General features: G+C 49.4%; 1 protein-coding gene and 2 long non-coding RNA genes across 4 annotated transcripts in view; 1 reads left to right on the forward strand and 2 right to left on the reverse strand.

Annotated features, from left to right (window-relative positions):
- The window catches only part of SLIT1 (slit guidance ligand 1), a 188,442-nt gene that overhangs the window by 61,322 nt on the left and 103,954 nt on the right, over positions 1-23,166 (forward strand). The window lies entirely within an intron of this gene.
- On the reverse strand, positions 8,799-9,261 carry LOC110744156. The gene is made up of 2 exons (XR_002524385.2): positions 9,183-9,261; positions 8,799-8,996 (listed from the first exon to the last, which is right to left on the reverse strand). It is a non-coding gene; the product is annotated as an uncharacterized LOC110744156 (long non-coding RNA).
- LOC108580438 lies at positions 18,940-20,033 on the reverse strand. The gene is made up of 2 exons (XR_001891490.3): positions 19,965-20,033; positions 18,940-19,586 (listed from the first exon to the last, which is right to left on the reverse strand). It is a non-coding gene; the product is annotated as an uncharacterized LOC108580438 (long non-coding RNA).

The following is a 23,166-nucleotide window of genomic DNA, read 5'->3' on the forward strand; positions in this document are numbered from 1 at the left end:
TCTCTCTTTCTTCAAAATGGGAGCTTACCTATTTATTTCCCTCCTGTAGAGCTAAGAGACCGCTGTATATCAGCACATCTACAGCTGGTCTTCCTGTTCTTAGCACCACGGACTCAGGCTCTCTCTCTCTCTTTTTTTTTTTTTTCCTTTTTGAGACAGAGTCTTGCTTTGTCACCCAGGCTGGAGTGCAGTGGTGCAATCTTGGCTCACCGCAACCTCTGCCTCCTGGGTTCAAATGATTCTTCTTCCTCAGCCTCCTGAGTAGCTGGGATTACAGGCATGCACCACCATGCCCGTCTAATTTTTGTATTTTTAGTAGAGACAGGATTTCGCCATGTTGACCAGGCTGGTCTTGAACTCCTGACCTCAGGTGATCCGCCCACCTCAGCCTCTCCAAGTGCTGGGATTACAGGCATGAGCCTCTGTGCCCGGCCTACTTTTTTTTTTTTTTGACACAGGGTCTTGCTTTGTCACCCAGGCTGGAGTGCAGTGATGTGATCTTGGCTCACTGTAACCTCCTCCTCCTGAGCTCAAGTGATTCTCCCATCTCAGCCTTCCGAGTAGGGCACCACAGGTGTGCACCACCAGGCCTGGCTAATTTTTGTATTTTTTCTAGAGACAGGATTTCTGCCATGTTGCTCAGGCTTACACAGTCTTATTATATGTATTTCATGGAGGGACATTGCATTGTTTTCAGTCTTTTTCCTCTCATAAACATTGTTACAAAGAAACATCCTTGTTTGACTCCGTGTTCTCATATGGCAAGATCAGTAGGACCAACTCCTAGAGATGGAGGTGCTAAGTCAAAGAAAAGATGCATTTTTCATTATGATGCCTATTGCCCAGTTGCTGTCTAAAAGGCTGTTCCATCTTCACAGTATACAAGAAGCTCTGTTTCTCCACACCTTCTCTAGTATTGAACATTATTGACATTTTTCACTTTGCCAGTTTGATGGGCTGAAATACACCTTGTTTTAACCTATATTTCTTTAATTATGAGTGTGGTTGAGCATCCCATTTTAATGCTTTTAAGGCCATTTGTGTTCTTTTTCTGTTAAGCTACCTGTTTGAATCCTTTGCCTATTTCTCTATTCCGTCTTCATTTTATTAAGAGTACACTGAAGCTCAGAGGGGTTAAGCAACTTATGTTGGGTCACACAGCGGGTAAGTGGCAGAGCTGAGACTAGAACCTAATTTTCCCTCTCCTGGTTGAGTGATGCTTCTAATGTCCATGCTGCTTCTCTGTCCAAGGGCTGGACTAGGTATACCTAGTGCTCCTAGGTGGGGAGGGGACCCCATGCTCTGTATTCCCAGGGGTGCCATTGGCTCTGAGTGGAACAGGTGGGTTCCTTCGAGACTGTCTGCAAAGCTTAGCCCTCCCAGGCTGGAATTGATTCTTAAAGTGCTTCTAAGTCTCATCTCCCCCTGGGAAACCGGGTGCGCACCCCAGTGGACATTTGCTCCTAGATGGTTAGAGGTTTATCCTGCAGCCTCTGCCGAGGCCCCTCTCCATCCACAGAGGAGATCCAGCTGACATTATTGTTTGTACCCATGAATTATTGATAAGGCATGAAATGGCCTCAACCTTGGAATAGCAAGGCTCGAGGGAGGGCAGCCACCATGCTGAGGTGGAGCACGGGGCTGACAGACCCCCTCCCTGGGGCCCAACCTTCCCCGGGCCAAAGGGTACTTTTGAATGTCAAAGAGCTTCGTAGTCCTTCTCTCCCCTGCCCTGTCAGGTTTTGGTTGGATTTTGAGCATGTGTCTTTTAAGAAAATGTGCAGGGACAAGAGCTACCTTGAATTTCATAGGATGTTTCATATTTAGATTATTTAAAAATGTATAAGGTTATGCATACTCAGGATAAGATTCATATATCCCAAAGCTGTATCATGCAGAAAGTGAACTCCTGTGTGGTCTCACCCCCGAGGCTTCCGCTGCATAATGCTGTTAAGTGGGTTTGTTTTTCACTCATCCCCTGAGCCTGCATACATGTGAAGAGAGTACTGTTTATTCAGGCAACAATGTCTGATGGAAGGATTTGAGGACTCCTTGGAACACATCCTACTCCACGTGACGGCTGGTCCGTCTGCTTGAGAGCTGAGGCTTTGTGGCTCTGCCGTGGACCCTTCTTGTGTTTCAGTTGCCAGCTGTTGAATCTTGTGACTGGGTCACCGCACTATGTTTCTACTCTGTCTCCAATTTTTTTTTTTTTTTTTTTTCCCAGACAGAGTCTTGCCCTGTCGCCCAGACTGGAGTGCAGTGATGCAATCTGAGCTCACTGCAACCTCCACCTCCCAGGTTCAAGTGATTCTCCTGCTTCACCCTCCTGAGTGGCTGGGATTACAGGCGCCTACCACCATGCCCAGCTAATTTTTGTATTTTTAGTAGAGACGGGGTTTCGCCATGTTGGCCAGGCTGGTCTCAAAGTGATCTTGACCGCAAATGATCCACCTGCCTCGGCCTCCCAAAGTGCTGGGATTACAGGCATGAATCACTGCGCCCGGCCTGCCTCCAAATTTGCCTAGTATTGGGCTTGTTCTGAAATTGTTTGAGGGTGGTTCAGACATTCTGGAGGAAAGGAATGGCCCACTCTCCCCATGCTTAGCATTCTTTGCCAAATGAAGGGAGGTTGCTCTACTTCTTCTCTGGCTAGAGGGCTCACAATTTTACATTCCACAGGAATTTTGAAGGAGTCTATTGTTTTGCAAAACTGTGGTGTGCTGATAAAAGGTGTCAGATTTTTAGGGGAAAACTATTTGACATGTGTGAGTTTTTGGCAATCCCTTTAGGGAAGGCTGGGCGTTGACTTCTGAAGATCATGTCTTTGGGAAGAGCATGACAAGATCTGTGACGTGTGGCAACTGTCACTGCAGTTCCCTAAGCCTCAGTTTCTTCATCTGTAAAGTGGGGATAGTAATAGCATCTCTGTTTTGGGGATATTCGTTGAGTTCTTTGAAGGGTGTTTGAAGGTTCCCTGTGCAGGGCTGGCCTCCACAAACATTAGCCCCCTTTCCTTCCTGGATAAATGACATCTGTTGATGAGGACTGGAGTCGAAGGGCCTGGAGATGCCAGAGGGGATGAGCCTCAAGGTAGAGACAGGTGAAATAGGTGAAATATAAAGCTGCTGAGCAGGTGAGGCACAGACTTGGAGGCTGTCTGAGGAACTCAGAGAAGAAGCAGCTCTAGGACGGACTTGCTAAGCTAGATCTAGTTTGCTGGCACTAGCAAGCAGCTTCCGGACAAGGAGCTCCCAGGAAGTATCACTGGCGTTTGGCAAACATTCGCTGAATGAGTACAAGGGCTCCCCTGATGCTCTCTGAGCTCCTCTCAGATGTGCCTTCCTCAGGCTCCACTCTGGGCTTTCATACACTGTTCTCTTGGCCCAGAGTATGTACCTCCCTGGACAGATGCACATGCAGGTGTGTAACACACTCACACACACATACACATCGTCCAGGCCATGTCTGTCATCCTCTGGGTCTAAGCTGAAACACCACTTACCCAGCAAGGCTTCCCTCCTCACCTCGTGGGCTGGATGGGGTTCCTCTGCCACGTGCTCTCTGGACACCGTGGCTTCACCTTTTTGCAACAGGAGTCTGTTTCTCTTGGAGGGCTGGGGTGCACATCTGTGTTCTCTGTATCTGTAATACCCAGAATGTCCCTTGCTATCTATTAGATATTCAGTAAATGTTTGTTGAATGAATGAGGCAAGAATCCTCTTCCCTTCTGATTACTGTTTACTTGAAACAAGGTTTTAGTTGCCTACAATGGAGTTGTGGGAACCTGTTGGTACTCATCTCAAGACATGGGAGATCCCATCTTCCATGTGGCTGGAATCCTTATCTCTGTAGCAGCCTTCCTTTCAGAAATGTAGTTGGCTCTGTCTTTGCTAGGGAGATGGAGAAGTAGACACTAGAGTCAGAATGCCTGGCTTCAGGCCGGGCGCGGTGGCTCAAGCCTGTAATCCCAGCACTTTGGGAGGCCGAGGCGGGTGGATCACGAGGTCAGGAGATCGAGACCATCCTGGCTAACATGGTGAAACCCCGTCTCTACTAAAAATACAAAAAAATAGCCGGGCGAGGTGGCGGGCGCCTGTAGTCCCAGCTACTCGGAGGCTGAGGCGGGAGAATGGCGTGAACCCAGGAGGCGGAGCTTGCAGTGAGCCGAGATCGCGCCACTGCACTCCAGCCTGGGCGACACAGCGAGACTCCGTCTCAAAAAAAAAAAAAAAAAAAAAGAATGCCTGGCTTCAAGCGAAGGTTCCGTAACTACTAACTGGATGACTGTGGGCAGTGGCTCAGTCTTTCTACACCTTGGTCTCCCATCTGTAAAATGTGTTTGTTAATTCCTGTGGTTACTTGCCTGATAAGATTGCTGTGTGGATTAAATGAGGTAATCCAGGAATATATTATAGCAACGATCAGGTAGTGTGTGCTCAATAAGTAGAATATATTCTTCCCGTTAAGCCATATGTGTCCATCCTGTCAAGAATCTGGCATCGGTAAAGCAATGGGGTTGAGCGGGACTGCAGCTGATGAGGCAGGAATGGGCAGATGGAATGGAGCTAAGGTAAGAACTACACGTCCGAGAGGTCCTGCAGAGGAAAGCAGGAGGGAAATTGGATGTAGCAAGAAGGCAAGGGTAGGCTTGCAGAATCGTGCTGCACTCAGCCTCAGGGTTTACTGGTGTGTGATTAGGACTTAGGTTCAGATCTTGGCTCCACTACTGGACAACGATACATTATTTTGGGTGAGTTACTTCATCTGTCTGAGCCTCAGTCTCCTAATCTGTAACTAGGTTAATAATGGTGACCTCACAGAGTTACTAAAGGCTTAAGTAAGAGACCATATGAACGGCACCTCCACAGGCCCCAGTGCATAGTCAGGGTGCATTTGCGTTTAAGAAGGGAAAGCTGGCGGGGCTGTGCACATATTTGAAGGTCCCTGCAGCTTCAAGAGCAGGGTGGACAGATCAGCTTGTCCTGGTGAGAGATTTCCCAAGTCTGCCGAAGGGAGGGGGTAAGCCGACTGCCTTCAGCGTGGCTTCGCAGGGTGACACCACTTATTGTGTAATTACGGAACAACGCGCATGAAAGTGAAAATGTGGGTCCAGATGGCGGGCCTTCCATGCTGTTGAGAGGCAGAGCTAATGAACTTAACAAATCACTGATAATTAATTTTCAGAAGCCAAAGGAAACTGGGGAGCAATGAATAGGTCTACAGAAGGAGGGAATGCAAAGTAGTGCCAACTGTCAGCCCAGAGAGAGGTGTGAGATGCTGGCACTTCCAGGCCAGGGAGACCGTCTTGACATCTAATAGTTTCAGGGGGACAGTGCCTGGAGAGAGAAGGCGGTCCAGGTAATCTAGTAATCGTCGTGACAATATTGGTCAAGCTTGACTGAACCCTTCTAGGTGGCAGGAGCTGTGGTAAGCATTTTATTTGGATCGGCTCTCATTTCAGGCAGCTTCTCCCATAGGGTAGGAAGAGAGAGTCAGAGTCCAGTGGCTGATAGGGGCCTTTATCTTAGTACCATGGAGCAATGAGGTAAAGTGATGCGAACAGCTAATATTTACTGAGCACTTGCAGTGTGCCGAGCACTGTGCCGAACTCTTCCGGAGGTGTCGGCTGCTTAGCATCATGAACATCCTGGGAGGAGGCACAGAGAGGGTGGGCCACTTGCCCTGCGCCCTCAGCAAGGTGTAAAGCCTGTGAAAATGTGGAGCCAGGAAGGACTGCGCCGCCGCTCAGAGCTGCCCGTGCACACCGTGGGAAGCAGGATTGCGAGTCAGGAAACTGCGTTTTGGCTCCAGTACCCCTGACACAAGTCCTTGAGCCTGCCCGGAATTTTGTTTCTTTAACTGTAAAAGGTGAGCAGTGGATTTGAATCAGGAGGACACACACTTTTCAGACAGCAGTGCTGTGTATTCGAATAAATCTCACAGGGCCTTTCTCATGGAGCCCCAAAGCTGTTTGGGACTCATTTGGGCAGCTGGGGATGAGCTCAACAGTCACAGGGAAGTGGTGGTGGGGAGCAGGCCTGGCACACTGTCTTCTTGCCCAACCCTGGGCTGAATCTGACCCTGCGCTTACTAGCTGTGCAGTCCTAGGCAACTAGTTTGACCTCTCTGAGCCCTGTTTTGCTCAACCGTAAAATGGAGATAAAACTTCAAGGGGTATTCATAAGGATTAAATGTCGTAGTGTTGTAAAGCTCTTAGCTCCATGGCCTAATAAAGACTCAACTAGAAGGTAACAGACAGATAAATATTTGTTAAATGGGTAAGTGCTTTTGAATCTATGTACATATACGTATATGTGTATGTATATATCCCTTAAAAAAAATAAATATATTTCCTCCTAAACTTTCAAGACTGAGTGAGAAGAATTGGAAGCACCAGGAAGATAGGCCAGTCTGCCAGCATTGGGCATATTTGCTCCAGGTGAGAACGAAGGGACTAATCTGGCTGATGGGGTGAAATGTTTGAGTCTCTTTGTCTTCCTTGCTGGCTGCCAACATAGAGTGGGCGTCCACCGGGGCCCTCCCCACTGCTGCTGGGCCACCTCCCGCCTGTCCCTGGGGGTCAGATGCAAAGCCAGGGAGGATGGGTGAACCGAAGGCACCGTCTCCTGAGTCTTCCCAGACCCTCCCGATGACCTCCTCGCACCGCCCCGCCGCACCCCACCTTCTGTTCACGGCCCATCAGCCAGCTTTCTCCCTGACTGCGCTCGCATTTGAGCCATTGTGAATTCATGTTTCCAGATTAATTAGCAAGGCCCCATGTCAGATGCTAACTGGAACCCAGATGTCGACTTGGTTCCTGCATCAAATCATTTTGTCCCTGTAATTGAAGAACACGGAGGCAGCAGCCAGGCTGGCCAGACCCACTCGCTTTCCCCGCCCCTTTCCATTAAAAGAGGAATAAGCCCACTCCCCACCTGGGAGGATCGGGGAAGGGGGATCTGCCCACCATTTCTGTGCCAATAGGATGACGATGAGCTGACCCCTGACCTCCCTGTGAGGGTGGGGTTCCCCTGAGGAGTTTCCCATGGGTTTACAGGAAGGTGAGAGGGGTGGTGAGGACAGAGAACTCTTCCTAATTTTGACTTTAGCCAGATACCCTTTTCCCAGGCTAGAACACTGCCCCTTAAGAGACCCCAGGCAGTGCCTGCCTGAATGGCCCATCACTGCTGGGCTGCGTGGAACCTTCCAGCTTCAGGGTCATGTTGTGCATGCCTGAGTGAAACAGACATGTCAGAGCAGGGATATATTTCCCTTTCTCTCCAAACCATATGTTGTGCATGTGTGTGTATGCTTTTTGTTTTTAAGCTACCATTTATTGTCATGAATAACATTTTACATGTACTGTCTCTTTTAATCCCCACAGCAATCCTGTAAGAGAGGATTTTTTTTAATCCCCATTTTTTCTGGTGAGGAAATAATAATTTCCTCACCAGGAATAACCCAAGGTTACATGGCTAGTGTGTGACGGAGCTGGGGTTTGAATCATTCAGTATGTCTTTTAAGTGGAAGCAGCAGTTGCAGGAAAGACGAGCCACGTTTCCTTCCCCTTTAAGAATGTGTGTTCTCCTGGGCAGAAGAGGTGAGAACAGGTTTGGTCATACTTTCGCCTTTTCTGTTGAAGGTCAGAACCTACAATGGCCATTTTGGAGATAGAGGGGCACTTTGATGGGTGGCACAGGAGATGCCAAGGGAGGCCAAGAGATGCATGGGCTGGAGTCTGGAGTGTGTCCAAAGCCTGCAGAAAGCCCTTAAAAGTGGGGAGTGGGCTCTGACTCCATGGCTAGGTCAGTGCCCCAAGTCCTGCTGCACCAAGAAGTGGAGGACAAAGTCCTGAAGGCCCTGTGTTCTTTGGGAACGCAAAGCTGAGGGTTCAAACCCAGCTCCAGCTTACTCAACCTGTGACCTCAAGTTGCTTGTGTCACCTTTTTGAGCCTCAATTTCCCCATCAGCAAAATGGGCCTAAAACCTTCTTATACCATACAGTCCTTGTAAAGTTGCACTGAGTATTATGTGATATTCAGGCCCTCAGGAAATGTGAGGGTACTGTGATGGGGCCAGACACCTCAAAACGTCTTGATTTAATAAAGCAGAATCTTAAATAGTAAATGCAAAGATTTGGAATAGCCGTGCTCAAACACTAGAGAATGCTTATTAAAAAATGTAGATTTCAGAGCTTTACCCCTGACCTGCTTATTGAGAATCTGAGACTGAAACCAGAACTCTGCATTTTGACAGATCCCCCTGGGGTTTCTAAAATGTTTACAGAACATTCAAATATAAGAGCTGGCAGTGACTTCAGAGATCTTTAAGTCCCTTCTTCATTTATAGAGAAGGAACTCAGGTTGTAACTCGGATATGAGTTGCCCTCAGGGAGAGCCAGGAGTGGATCTTAGTTCACTGATTTTTCAAAATAGTTGCTGGTAACTGAGTGACTTGCCTGTGGGTCACTTGCATGGCCCAAGCCTCATGGCCTTTTTTAGACTCAGCAACCAAAGAGATTATTTATATACTCTCAAATCCTACCCCTCCAATTTAGGTACACTGTCACCAGGTGGCAGTAGTATGCTATAGAGCCTCAAGGATTGTTCCTGGAAATCCACGCCCTCGTGGATTTATAACCTTGAATAGTCATATTTCTTTTTTTTTGTTGTTAACATGAAGACGAACACCTTTATTAAGCTAGCTAAATGCAAGCAAACATCAAGCAAATATCGACATGGAGAGTATGTTTAGAGCAAATTTTCTAAGCAAATAAGTTATTAGAGACAGGAAGCTATCTTTCCTTATAATTATTTAATAGACCTTGTTCTTTGTCCTACATTTCCCTGTATTTTTTTTTTTAAATGTACCTGCTTTGCTCTTTGCATGCCCACTTCACGTGCTTTATTCTCAGATCTTTCAGGGTAGGGGTCCTTGATGTCGGAACTCATGTCCCTGGAACTTCTCTTCATGTCAAGTGTTTTTCTAAGTCTCTGTCTCGTAGAAACACAGATAAAATTGCTTTTTTTTTTTCTGATTTCATTTTCTCCTCTCTCTATGAAGCAAGGTATTGGCATGTCTCTGCCACCCACTGTAGTTAGGGATGGGGAGGGAGGGAGAGAAAACAGTGTTGGGTACTGACTGCGGACCAAGTTTCAAACCATATGCTTTCCTGTTACCTTGCAACAGTGGGCAGCAGAGTGCGTTGTCATTTCACAGACAGGTAACAAGCTGATGGGCGGGGGGAGGGGCGGGCAGGAGCGAATGCCAGGTCTTCGGAGCTCCAGAGCCCACCCATCCTCTTGTTTCCATGGTGGGCTGGGGATGGAGGGGATGTGGGCTGCCAGATGCTCCCCACCCCTACAGAGGAAGCCCAGATGCTCTGGGGTGAGGGCCAGGCCTAGTGACAGGCTCTCCCACCCCCAGCCTGCACCAGAGAGGACTCAGGAACACCTGGGCCCCTCTCCTTGGGGAGCCTGACTGCACGGCAGCTGCTTCGCTGGCATTCTTGAGAGTGTTAATTGGGCAGGATGCCCAGCCTCCAGCCCCACTGCCTCCTGAAATGAGCTGGACCGGGGACAGAAACCCCACTGCCCGCCAGGCATAGAGGAGACAGGATGGGCTCCTGGTCAGCAGCTCAGGGAGGAGGCCCAGGATGCCGGGCTAGACCTGTGGGTAGTGGGTGTTTCTCATCAGCAGCCTCCACTCTTCCCTCCTCTGGGGAAGCTGGGAGAGCAGTGTTGACCCCAGGGCTCAGGACAGGCCCTAAGGAAGAAGAACCTGGAATCCTTGCAGTGGGCTTCTGCTAGCTCAGGAGACGGTCCTCTAGCTGGAGGGAGGAAGTGAAGTGGGGTGGTGATGAATTATTTGAATTATTATTTCTCTCTCTCTCCTCCTTCTCTTTCTCCTCTCCTACTGCTGCCTCCTCCTCCTTTTTCTGCTTTCTCATCATAATTGAAGACTTATTCAGTACCTGTCTGACCCAGGCTGCCAGCAGGACTCTCCATACATTATTTCATTCTCATATTTCAACAGCCCATGAAACGTATTTTGTTGACTCTACTTTTACACTAAAGCTCAGAGAGGTCAGGCAGCTTGCCCAAGGTCACACAGCAGGTGAATTGGCACAGCCAAGGCTTGGGTGCAGGTCTGACTCCAGAGCCTGTGCTCTGTCAACTCGGCCCTCTGCTTCTCACACTCTGCCCATCAAGGATAGAGCCCTTTGACCTTATGGGAAGGTTCCCTTTATCCCTGGTGCCCCAGTCCTCATGGGAGGAGTCTATGTTTTCTTTGTTTTCAAAAGACTTGGAATCTGACACAGGCTTCCTTTCTGAGCCTTGGCTCCTCAGAAGGAAGGGCAGAGAAACACCGTTTTCACAGTACAGTGAGAAGGCCGGGTGGCTCCTCGGTGGGGACTGGATTTCTAGAGAAGGACCCAGGATGCTCAGGTGCCCAGTGCTGTGGTTGCTGTTGAGCCTCCCCTCAGCAATGACCCAGTGACAGAAAGATAGGAGGAACTCAGGGGTCAGGATGCCCAGGGCTCTTCCAGGCCTGGAAGACCTGGTCAGTGAGGGCCATCAGGGAGCTGAGGGCTGCTGGGCACACCCTTCTCAGACTGTGGTACCTGGCTCCATGCTCCTCATCTCCAGAGAAAGTTTGCCAAACTTACAGGCACCCAGAGTTGGCCCCCGCACCTGTGAGGGGTCAGTGAAGAAACTAGAGAGGTTTCAGGTCTCCAGAGCTGCTAAGAGGATTTGAAGGCGTGGATGCAGCCATGGGAATGAGTGGGCTTACTTTCTGTTCTCCAGAAGGAGTAGGATGAGTACTGGCAGGCAGGTCTCAGGGCAGCTCCAAGGAACAGCAGGTTGGGAGTGGATGTTGAGCCTCAAGCCATAGTGAGCTCTCTGGCCCTGGGCAAGGTCAAGCAGAGCCCAGGTGGGCAACCCCTAAACCAACCTTACGGATAAGCCGAGAAGGGACCCCTGCGCTGGGCCAGCCTTCAGACTCCACGATCGAAATGTTTCCTTGAAGCTCACATGGCCTCTGATGTCACAATGGGAAGGACCCTTTTGTGCTCTGCCAGGCCACTGCTATTTGCTGAGCATCTAATCTGACACCAGGCAGTGATGGTGAACAAGACAGACAGCAGAGACTGTCATGGGCCACGGCAGGAACCGTCACAACAGCACGAGGTGCCATGTATCATGTGCTAAGGGTTTTACATCATTATCTTATAGAATCCTCTCAACAGCTTCATGAAGCTGGAATTATTATTATCTCCATGTCATAGAGGAGGAAACAAATTCAGAGTGGCCAAGAATTTGCCCAACATTACACAGCTAGTGAGGGCTTGGATTTAGATTTTTATTTTTTGGTTAGAGATGCTGGGGAGACGAGCTTCCTTAGGACTCTTCCTTGAGCTAAGGGATGACTCTAAGTATCCAGGTAGATGACTCCATCACCTACTTTGTCCTTTTTTTTCTCTCTGAGACAGGGTCTCACTTTGTCACCAGGCTGGAGTGCAGGGTGCAGTCACGGCTCACTGCAGCCTCAACCTCTTGGGCTCAACTGATCCTCCCACTTCAGCCTCCAGAGTAGCTGGGACTACAAGTGTGCATCACCACACCCAATTAATTTTTAAATTTTTGTTGCCCAGGCTGGTCTTGTTTCCCAGGCTGGTCTTGAACTCCTGGCCTCAAATGATCCTGCTGCCTTGGCCTCCCAAAGTGCTGGGATTATAGACGTGATCTGCTGCACCCAGCCTGTACTTTTGATCTTACTAGGAAGACTTCAGAATGTGCAATAATAATGCCCTCTGCTGTTTCTATGATCACTTGGGTCCCCTTTCCATCAGCTGGCCTCCCATGGGCAGGCCCCAGAGTGGGAGTGGGTGCTTCTGAGGGGGCTCAGGGCCTCCGTGGCTGCTCCATGTTGACCCTAAGTGTTGCAGTGAATTGTCCTTTGCTCCCCTGGCTTGTAACATTACCACCATAGACAGTTACACTGTGACGTGGTCAGAAGCTGGGCAGGTGGGTGCTCCTTTGCGGGGTCCCTTGTCCTCACTCCCTGCCTTGCTAGGACAGTCCCTGAGTATCTTGAGGGGCTGGGAGAGCTGGAGTGGCTTTAGGCACCTGGTAGGGGGGTGGATGTCTTCCCCTCAATGCCTCACTCCCACCCCTGCCCCACCTGGGAGTCTAGTGAGACTCTCCATGTGACGGTAGGCGTGTCTTTATACCAGGTCAGGCCACCCTTTGGAACACCCATAAAACTCACATCAGCCTGATCAACATGGAGAAACCCTGTCTCTACTAAACATACAAAATTAGCCAGGTGTGGTGGTGCATACCTGTAATCCCAGCTACTCAGGAGGCTGAGGCAGGAGAAACTCTTGAACCTGGGAGGCAGAGGTTGCGGTGAGCCGAGATGGCACCATTGCACTCCAGCCTGGGCAACAAGAGCAAAACTCCGTCTAAAAAAAAAAAAAATCCTAAAAGAAAAATGTTCAGGGCTGAGCATGGTGGCTCATGCCTGTAATCCCAGCACTTTGGGAGACTGAGGTGGGTGGATCACCTGAGGTCAGGAGTTCGAGACCAGCCTGATCAACGTAGTGAAACCCCTTCTCTACTAAAAATGCAAAATTAGCCGGGTATGGTGGTACACGCCTGTAATCCCAGCTTCTTGGGAGGCTGAGGCAGGAGAGTCGCTTGAACCTGGGAGGCAGAGGTTGCAGTGCCACTGCACTCCAGCCTGGGCAACGAGAGTGAAACTCCATCTCAAAAACAGAAACAAAAAAACCCCAAAAAAGAAAGAAAAATGTACGGAAGAGCTGATTCGGATGAACAATCCTTTGACATTGCAAGAGGCTGTATATCAAATTATATATAATTATAATCAATTAATGCATCTTTGTAGATGATTAGAAAAAAATGATCAGGGACACAAAAATGACCACCAAATTTGATATTGCTTTCCAAGATACCTTTCAGGCCTAAAGTCCTCTGATTTCAAGATCTAGTGGCATCCAATTGCTTATTTAAAACATTTAATCACTGGGCTGGGCGTGGTGGCTCATGCCTGTAATCCCAGCACTTTGAAAGGCCAAGGTGGGAGGATTGCTTGAGCCTGGGAGTTTGACACCAGCTTGGGCAACATGGTGAAACCCTGTCTCTACAAAAAATACATACATTAGCTGGGCACAGTGACATGTTCCTGTGGTCCCAGCTGCTTGGGAGGCTGAGGTGGGAAGATTGCTTGAGCCAAGGGGCAGAGGTTGAAGAGACTGTGCCACTGAGCTCCAGCCTGGGTGACAGAGTGAGACCCTATCTCAAAAAAACAAAACAAAACAAAAAACAAATTAATAACAGATCATGGGCTTTGGAATCAGTCTTGGGTTACAGATTGCGTGGTTTTGTTCCTGATATTGGACTTTTCTAAATCTCAGTTGCCTCATCTGTGAAATGGGGATGGTAGTACCTCATAGTGTGGTTGTGAAGATTAAATCGGATAGTGCTGTGAAGGCTCAGCACAGTTCCTGCCCATGAGTGTGGATTATCTGTCCTGGCCCATTGCTTTATGTGGTCCTGGGACCTGAGGCCCAGGAGACACACACTTTTATTTATAGTATGCTCTGAATTCATGTCTCCCAGCCTGCAGGCTGTGGATGCAGAAAGAGGAGCTCAGAACCGTGGGAGGATGGAGGAGAAAACAGAGAGAGCTGGTGCCGAGGGGTGAGTACCACGGGGCACTCTGTCAGGGAGTGGTGGAGCCCGGCAGTGAAGCTTGGCAGAGACTTCCTGGAGGAGGGGGCATCATTGCTGGGCTCTGAGGGTCCAGGAGACCTTAACTAGGCCAAGAGAGAGGTGAAGAAGGGAAGGACAGAGGGAACAGCCTGTGTAGCCTTGGATAGCGAAGGGAACGTGATATGTTTGAGAACTCAGAAATGGAGCTGACCTGTCAGGTCAGGGTGCAGGTGCGAGTGGGGAGGGGCAAGCTCGGCACATTCAGCCAAGACACACCATTCAGCTGAGGGGCTTGGCTTTAATCCTGAAAGTGATGGGGAGCCTCTGGCAGATTTTAGGCAGCAGAGAGGCACAAATTCCCTCACAAACAGCATCCTGTGGTCCCTGGGCACTCGAGTCTTATTTTCATGGTGTGTTAAATTGACGACTATGAGTAACAGGGCTGTGGGCCATCTGGGTATGGATGCGAGCACAGACATAAGCGTGTGTTCATGGAAACGAGCGAACGCTCCCAGGTGAGCTGCAGCCGGCTCCCGCAGCAAAAGCCCTGTTTGTCTGACACCAGGCACTTCAGAGAATAGGCATTATCAAAGCAAAACATTTGGTTATAAATATTTATAAATATGTGTTGGATTGAATTGCGCTTTGGTTCATTCACCATTTATGTCTATAAATATTTGAGAGGCTGCTTGGCATCATGGAAAGACGCAGCCTTTGTAGGCATGGACAGACAGGGTGTGTTTGGTTTCTCACTCTGCGGCGGGAGCAGCTTGATGACCCTGGCCTTGTCACTTCACCTGTCGGAGCTGTGGTTTCCACGGTGATAATGACACCCATCTTGCATAGTGACTGTGAGAATTAGAATAATCTCTGTAAAGAGTCTAGCGTGTGCCGATGACATGATGGACACTCAGTGAATACAGCTATTATTGTTGTTCATTTGTCTCTGTGGTTTTTAATGACTCGGACTCTCGGCTGGCCGACTGAAGCATTTGGAGTCCCTTTTTGCCTTCAGATGTCCTTACCTATATTAGGGTCAGCCCTCTTTCTTTTCTTTTCTTCTTTTTTTTTTTTGAGACAGAGTCTCTCTCTGACACCCAGTCTGGAGTGCCGTGGTGCGATCCCGGCTCACTGCAACCTCCGCCTCCCAGGTTCAAGCAATTCCCCTGCCTCAGCCTCCCGAGTAGCTGGGATTACAGGCACCTGCCACCAGGCCTGGCTAATTTTTATATTTTTAGTAGAGATAGGTTTTCACCATGTTGGCCAGCTGGTCTCAAACTCCTGACCTGAGGAGATTTACCCCAAAGTGCTGGGATTACAGATATGAGCCACCGCGCCCGGCCAACCCTCTGTTTGAAAATAATGCTTTAGAAATGATTTTTTTTGATAACAAAAGAAAATTTAGGCCGGGCGCGGTGGCTCAAGCCTGTAATCCCAGCACTTTGGGAGGCCGAGACGGGCGGATCACGAGGTCAGGAGATCGAGACCATCCTGGCTAACATGGTGAAACCCCGTCTCTACTAAAAAATACAAAAAACTAGCCGGGCGCGGTGGCGGGCGCTTGTAGTCCCAGCTACTCGGGAAGGCTGAGGCAGGAGAATGGCGTAAACCCGGGAGGCGGAGCTTGCAGTGAGCTGAGATCCGGCCACTGCACTCCAGCCTGGGCTACAGAGCGAGACTCCGTCTCAAAAAAAAAAAAAAAAAAAAAAAGAAAATTTAGAATGTGTCTTAATGTAAATGTTAGTGGCAAAGCATAATAATAAAATGAGTATCCATGAATTCACCACCAAACTTAAGCAAAAGAGCATAGCAAAGCGGCAGGAAGGTCCCATGCCCTCTCCAGCTCAACCCCAGCCTCAGCTCCAGAGGGAAACTGTACTGACTTCTGTGTTTATAACTTCCTTGATTTTCTTTTTGGTATTGCTACATAGATGTATATTTCTAAGCCTTAGCTTAACTTTTGCTTATTCTCCAACTTTTTCATAAAGAACCCAAACTATGTATATTCCTTTAAGAGCCTGGTTTTATTTTTATTTTTTGGACTCAACATTACAGTTCTGAAATTCATCCATGATGATGTGGACTGTGGTTCATGCATTTTTCACTATTATGTGGCATTACCACAATTGACTCACTTTCCTTTGGGTGTATATTTGGATTGTTTTCAGGTTTTTCAGTTGCATATAATGCTTGGAACACCCTGGCAGGTGCTTCCTGGTGCACAGTTGGGAGAGCTTCTTTGGTGAATACCTGGGAGTGGAATTGCTAGGTCATGGGCATGTGCATCAACTCCACTGGGTCTTAGCAGATCGTTTTGCAAATGTAAAGCCTATGAGGAGAGGCTCTGTCATCGGAACTGTTTTGATTAGGCATTGAGTGAAGGACTGGCACCTCTATATGGTTTCAAGCTGTGGAATTGTTTCTGTGCCTTCTTCCCAGGCACAGAATGTCCTCATTCCATGATAGGCAGAGAAGGAGCCGACACATATTTTAAAAGTAAAATCTAGTTTCAGTGATTATTGGATGGACAGTGGGTCAATGAATACGGGATTGGCCCTTTGCTCTGGGCTCTTCTGGGAAGGCATTAGAGGTCTGTCCTAACTACTGCCTGGGTGTGGTATATGAGTAAACTGAGCTGAACACAGTGTTCTTTCCCACTCAAATTCTGGCCCATTTGATGGAGGTTTGCAAGAGAAGAGCCAGGAGGACCGGGCTGTGTCTGCCTGCTGGCTCAGCTTGCACCCAACAGCTTGGCGGGGACTGAGAGGTTTGTCGGCGATGTTTCTCTTTAATGTGCTACAGAAGGGAAATGAGATGACTGATCAGGCACAAAAGCTGTGGAGAGCACACACGCCAGACCCGTCCCTCACCCCTCCTCTGTGCACCTGCCACTCCAAGGCTCAGGCAGCACTCTTCCAGTATTTACTTTGAAATGTTAATTTCCAAACTCATCCTTTCATCCCTTCCTCTCTGTTTGACAAGGCTAATGGGGTGAAGAGGGAAGATGGCAGAGTTAGAGAGAGCAAGAGATGCAGGGAGCAGCAGGAACCCACAGCTTCTCACTGGGAAGGTTTCCTGTCGGGATGTTTCCAGAACCTTCTTCTGATCACCTCTCCTCCCTGAGCATCTCGGAGGCAGTCCTTCTGCCCTACTTTCTTCCTTTAAGCACCTCTGGAGAGAGTAGCTGAGGTTGCAGATGGTCTCGGAGCACTCACTGCTCATTACAGATAGGAGTGCCGGCATCATTATCGCTAAAAACGAACCCATTGTATTTATTGTGACTTACTAAGTGTCAGGTACTGTGCTAAGCTCTTGAAGTGTCTTTTCACCTATTTCTCACAGTAACTCTGTGAGGTTGGTTTTATTTTTTTTCTTTGGTAGAGATGAGGTCTCTTTATGTTGCCCAGGCTGGCGTTGAACTCATGGCCTCAAGTGATCCTCCCACCTTGGCTTCCCAAAGTGCTGGGATTATAGGTGTGAGTCACCATGCCTGGCCTTTCATTTGTTTTTTTAGATTGTAATTTTTGTTTCATGTTTACAGATGAGGAAACCGAAGCTCAAGAAGTAAAGGAACTTGTTCCTTGTCACTGTACTCTGACCCTGGGCCTGTGCATGATCTCAGGACCACCGAGTCCCGAGTGTGGCTTTTTTTTTTTTTTTTTTTTTTGAGACTGACTCTCACTCTGTCACCAGGCTGGAGTGCAGTGGCACGATCTTAGCTCACTGCAACCTCCGCCTCCCAGGTTCAAGTGATTCTCCTGCCTCAGCCTCCCGGCTAGCTGAGACTACGGGCACATGCCACCATGCCCAGCTAATTTTTGTATTTTTAGTAAAGACAGGGTTTTATCATGTTGGCCAGGATGGTCTTGATCTGTTGACCTCGTGATCCGCCCGCCTCAGCCTCCCAAAGTGCTGGGATTACAGGCATAAACCACTGCACCTGGCTCTTAACCACCAGCAGATACCATGTTGGGCCTTTCATGAGGGCCCCATTGGGTGGCTGCTACCATTGCCATGGGGGAGGTAGATGTTGGGGTGTGCTGGGGGCACTGCAGGGAGGGGTGACATGGAGCCTGGGCCCTCGAGAGCTCTCAATTTGGTGGAGGAAAAGGACAAGTTAAAAGCATAAAAGCTCATATTTACTGCATGAGCCAAGTGCTTCCTGGGAACTATTTTATTCACTCCTCAGCACTGTTACTCCCCTTATTTCACAGAGGAGGAAACTGAGGCATGGAGAGGTGAAGTGATGTGGTTAAAATGACAAAGGAAGTGGCAAAGCTGGGATGTAAACCCAGGCAGCAAGGAGAGCCTACCCTCCTACCCACCTCCCCATGCTGCACCTTCCAGAAGGTCCTCACAGAGGCGACCACTGGTATGCTGATGCCGCCCCAGGGGACGGCACAACCAGCCCTAGAGAGGAGGAGGATGGTAGGGGTCACAGGACTTCCTAAGGGAGGGAAGATGGGAAGAAAGGAGGGCAGCCCAGGCAGTGAACTCTGGGGCAGATACCTCGGGGCAGGGAAGAGCTGGGCACTTGTGTGTGTGCCACTTAGGATTGTGTTTACCTCCGGACTGGAGCCTCACCCCTTTCATCTCTCTTCGTGCAGTGCTGCTGGTTCTGCCCACAGGTTAGTGACCCCTCGGTTTGTCTTCTTCTCCTTTGTGTGGGTGACATGGGCCTCGAGTGTGGTTGGTGGGTAGTGGGGGTGACACCTACCTGTCCCCGGCCCAGCTCCTGCTTGAGCTCCCTGCCCCAATGGGTTGGCTCCCTGTCCTCTACCCTACTCACAGCTCAAAGGGCAGCACGTGGGGGTGGGGCAGGGTCTTTGAGCCTTTGCAGGGCCTCAGCAAGGCAGGACCTGAACTTTCCCAACCAGACCTTGGGGGAAGCTGCTTATGCATTTCCTTGCAATTTCCTTTGTTTTCCTTTAGTATTCTTCAAATATTCCTCTATGGCATAAAGAGAAAGGTCTTTGAGAACAGGAATTGGTCCATGACCAAGAGGGCTCCAGTGTCAAGGGGAATCAGCAGAGCTTTGGGGGCTCGTGTGATGCAGTTAGGATGTGAGGTATCCGGGGAGAAGGGGAGGCCTGGGGAATAGAGGCGGCGTTCCTTGGCCAGCTGCCCTGCCTTACCTGGGGAGAGATCGGGGTTTTATTTAACAAAGGAGGCTGAGTGAGTCTTTACAAACTAAGCATAGAGTTAAAATAACAACATGTTACCATTGACAAAGCATGTTGCCATGTGCCATTCCATCCAGCCTTAGCAGCACGTGAGCCAGCTCAGGTGAGCATGTCTCCAGGAGGCCCCTCCAGCTGCAGGGGTACCTCCCCCAGGTAGAGTGCTTTGTCTTTTGTTTCCAACATCTTCCTGATGGTATTCCTGTTGGGTACCTTTTCTGGCTTTGGGCCTGTGCCCTCGGCAAACATCCTGGAGGACCCTCAAGGCTCCCTCTTGCGTTGTGACTGATAGCTCAGAGTCACTGCTGTACAGAAAGTTTCCATTACTGCCAGCTCTGAATGGATTACCCAGGATTACTGTGTGCCTTGACATGTATCAGCTGCTCTTCCGCTGGTTCCCCAGTCCTTGGAGAGTGTTAGGATGCATGTCGCTGCAGGTGTGGCATTTCTCTCCCAAAGAGCATTATGCCCATCAGTCCCTTGAGCTGACGTTTCCAGGGCAGTCTTACTCTAGGGTTCCGTTATCAAAATATGAACTCTGCCAGCACAGCCCTCTCTGGACCTCTGGCATGTCTGCTCAGGGGTACAGCGGCACAGCACAAAGATCATAGCCTTGGGGCTGATCCCTGGTCTCTAGATTCTGTCTCCACTATGCGTGAATGACCTAATTGGGCAAGTTTAAAAGAAAAAACCAACACTTTAATTTGTTTCCTTATTTACAAATAAAGATTTCCCCCAAATAAGCCTACCTCCCAGGGTCATTGCAAGGTCTAAATGCAGTAACACTTGCACTGCACCAGGCAATAAACACTCAGTACCCATTAGCTTCCTTCCTTTGCAGTCTGGCAGACCTGAGTCAGATGAGGCCTGATCAGGGGCTCAAATGATGCTACCAGGGCCAAGATTCATTCATTCATTCATTCATTCTCTCTGTCTCTCTTCCTCCCCTAATCTCTTCCACATAGGCCTGATTTCTGATTCTCCCCTTCTTCATTCATGTCCCAAGATGTTTACAGCAGCTCCAGCTCTGGCCTTGCCTTACCTCCAAGTCCCCCAGAAATGATGTTAGCCTCTGGCTCAGAAGTCTCACACCATCATAATGGCTTTGACAGGATTCTGTTTCCATCTAGAACTAGCCTTCATGGCCAGGGAAATGATGGGCTGGCCCTGGAGCTGGTCATCTCCACCTGACCATAAGACCAGAGTTGGGAAGGGGCAGATCTCCAGACAAGAGTTGGGGTTACTACTGGGAAGTCCCTGGGAAGTAGGGTGAGCAGAAGCTGCAGACAAAAACAAAACAAAACAAAAACCAGTGGATGACCACTATGGTCACCATCTGCAGGACCTTCTTGCCTGGAGGTTCTGTCCTATATCCTGACCTCCCGCATGCCTTTCCCAGCATCCACCTGATGGTGCCCTTGGCGGAGGCCTCCGGACCAGATTCTGGGTGTGCTTGTCTCTCTGGCTGGTCAATTTCTCTGTTTTGTTCTTGGCCCTGGGCAGAGTCTGGGCTGAGACTAACCTGGTGAAGTGGCTTGAAATGTTGTTACCTGTGGCCTCCAGAGGGGCCACGGCTAACAATAGTTCATGTGTCCTGGCCCCATTTTCACTTCGAGCTCCTTAATTAAGACCTTCCGGAGATGCCCTGTGGTCCTGTGATTATCCACATCTGGTTAGGCAGTCATCTGGAAGATTCTGACCCTGGTTTGATCTGCCATCTCTTCTGCCCGCTTCAGAAAATCATGTGGGAGTTCAGCAGTCTTTGATATGTTTTCTGTAAAGACAGGGATGGTGATTTATGTTCCCTGCTCTCATTACACCACGGTCACTGGAGGCCCCTGTGATGTAGCCAGAGTACTCCCTGCCACTGACTTGGCAAGGAGGGCCTTGGGTTCCCTTTCATCTGGTTCTTGCTGCTCCTGGGGCGTCATTTATGTGTACAAGGTGCCCTTTCTGCACACGAAAGAGCTTGAGTGTGACCAGGCACCCCCGCTCAGCCTTTTTGTGTGTGTTTTTGAATCTCCTCATCTTCTTCATCATGACCTGTTTTTATCTTGTCAAATAACTTACCTGCATCTATGTTCGGAGATGGTGGTGAATGGAACTGAGCAGTCGTCAGATTTATTTTTCCTGCTAACTTTTTTATGTTTAAGGAAGGGGCATACCCCCCTTGTTTCCATTTATAATTATGCTGGTCCCTAGGACACTGGAAGGAGCCACCTCTGCCCCCTCAGCGTCTTGGCTGAGTATTGTTACATGGAGGGGACTCTGTCACGTCTCTGTCACGTGGAGGGGGCCAAATAGGAGTCGTACATTTATTGGTGTTATTCAGCTGAATTTAAAAGTGGCCTATTCAGCACTGGGGCTAAGCCCCGCAGATAAGCTTGGTAGGTCACCATCTCATGGGTGGTGACAAGGGTGGGTGGTGGGGTTTGCTGGGAAGATGAGACCAGCATCAAGGATGAGATATCCATGAGTGACCCAGCATGCTTGGCAATCTGTGGGAGGCATGACACCCCTCTGGGAGCATGAGGGATGAGTTCATGGAGGAGGCAGCCTTTGAGATGGGTTGTGACGTTGGGTAGGACTTCAAGAGGTGCTGACAGGAGGAAGGAACTTGCACAGGTGAAAGCAAAGATGAGGGAAGATGTGTGGACTCAGGGAGAGGGAGGCTGTAGCTGGGCATGTGTGGTGGGGTGGGGGCTGGAGGTGTGGATTGGGCCTTGTTACAGGGGCTTGCATCCAAGACTGAAGGGCCTGGGATGCCTCAGTAGGCAGCGGGGTGTTATTGAAGAGTTTTGAGTGGGCACATACATTTGCTTTTGTGTGGAGTGACTGGATAGAAACTGAGGTGTATGACAGTTGCTGATGTTAATTGAACACTTACTGTGTGCAAGGCACGTTCCTGGTGCCTTACGTGCATCATGTTCTAAATGTAGGTCACTCTTCTGTTTGGAACCCTCTGATGGCTACTGCTTCATCACAGTGACATCCAAAGTCCCTACTCTTGATTACTTTTCCCCTTTCTCACTCCAGCCACCCTGGACTCCTTGGTTTTCCGTGAACACCAAGCATATTCCTACTTCCGGACCTTGGCACTGACTGTTCTCTCTGCCTAGAATACTCTGTCTCCTAGACACCCATGGGGCTCACTCCCTTCTTCCTTCAGGTCTTTGCTCAAAGACCTTCCCCGCCACCCTAGAAAAAGGTAACTCCCACTCAGCATCCCCAGTGCTTTTACCCCTCACCTGCTTGATTCTTCTCTTTGGTACTCAATTCCACCCGCTACGCCACAGAATATGAGCTCCACAGGGCAGGACTGTGTTCCTTGCTGTATCCCCGCCCCAGGAACAAGGCCTGGTGCACAGGGGCTGCTCAGCAGGTAGTTACTGCATGAGTGAGTGTTCTGCAGTCTGCACTCCTGCCGTGGGAGTTGCCTGTCATCATCCTCATCTGGCAGACAAGGAAACCAAGTTGAAGATCAAGTAACCAGGCAAGGTCACCTGCTGGGAATGGCTGGAGACTGCCCACCTCTGACCCTACCGTGTAACTACACTGCCTTGTCATGGTTGTGACTGGGCAACAACACTCACGTCTGTCTTAGGGGCTGTGTGAGGCTTTCTTCCAGCTTTATTTTGAACAGTGTTTTTGTTAGAAGGAACTTCATTCCCAGAGGGTTCATTAATGGAGGGCGTTGTACTTTATGAAGAAATCGCTGTCTAACTTGGGTCTGGAAATCACACTGTGTGCTTTTCAGATGTGCTAAAATAAACGTTTAGAGGAGAAAAAAGGAGTCTGATTGTTGTAAAAATTAGGCAGTTTTAGGAGAGAGCTGGAAGCTTGTTAAAATCCTCACCAAGGGGCCTTGGAAGTCGTTACTAAGGAGACCAATGGTGGTTTGCTTTCTGTTTAGCAGGTGGGAGGGCATCGGGAGTTGCTTGGAAGCTGCTGCTGGGAAAAAGAGTGTTGGGGGTTTTTGGCAGGTGTGTGGCCCCCACTCCAGCATGGTTTTGTCCTGATCTGTCCTGCTGCAAAGAGAGGGGAAGCAGGAGACCTTGTTTGGATCGTGGAGAAGGCTGGCCGCGTTACCTCAGAGCAGCAGAAATGAAGAAGCCCCCGACTCCCCATCTCATCGCCCCTGCCAGGCACGCAGCCAGCCCTCTCCTGGACTCCCTGATGGACTCGCACCTATCCTTGCTGGACGCTGGCTGTTGGAGAGGTCGCTGCCCGTACAGTCTCTCTCC

This window comes from Papio anubis, chromosome 11, assembly GCF_008728515.1.
Source record: "Papio anubis isolate 15944 chromosome 11, Panubis1.0, whole genome shotgun sequence".
Classification (NCBI taxonomy): domain Eukaryota; kingdom Metazoa; phylum Chordata; class Mammalia; order Primates; family Cercopithecidae; genus Papio; species Papio anubis.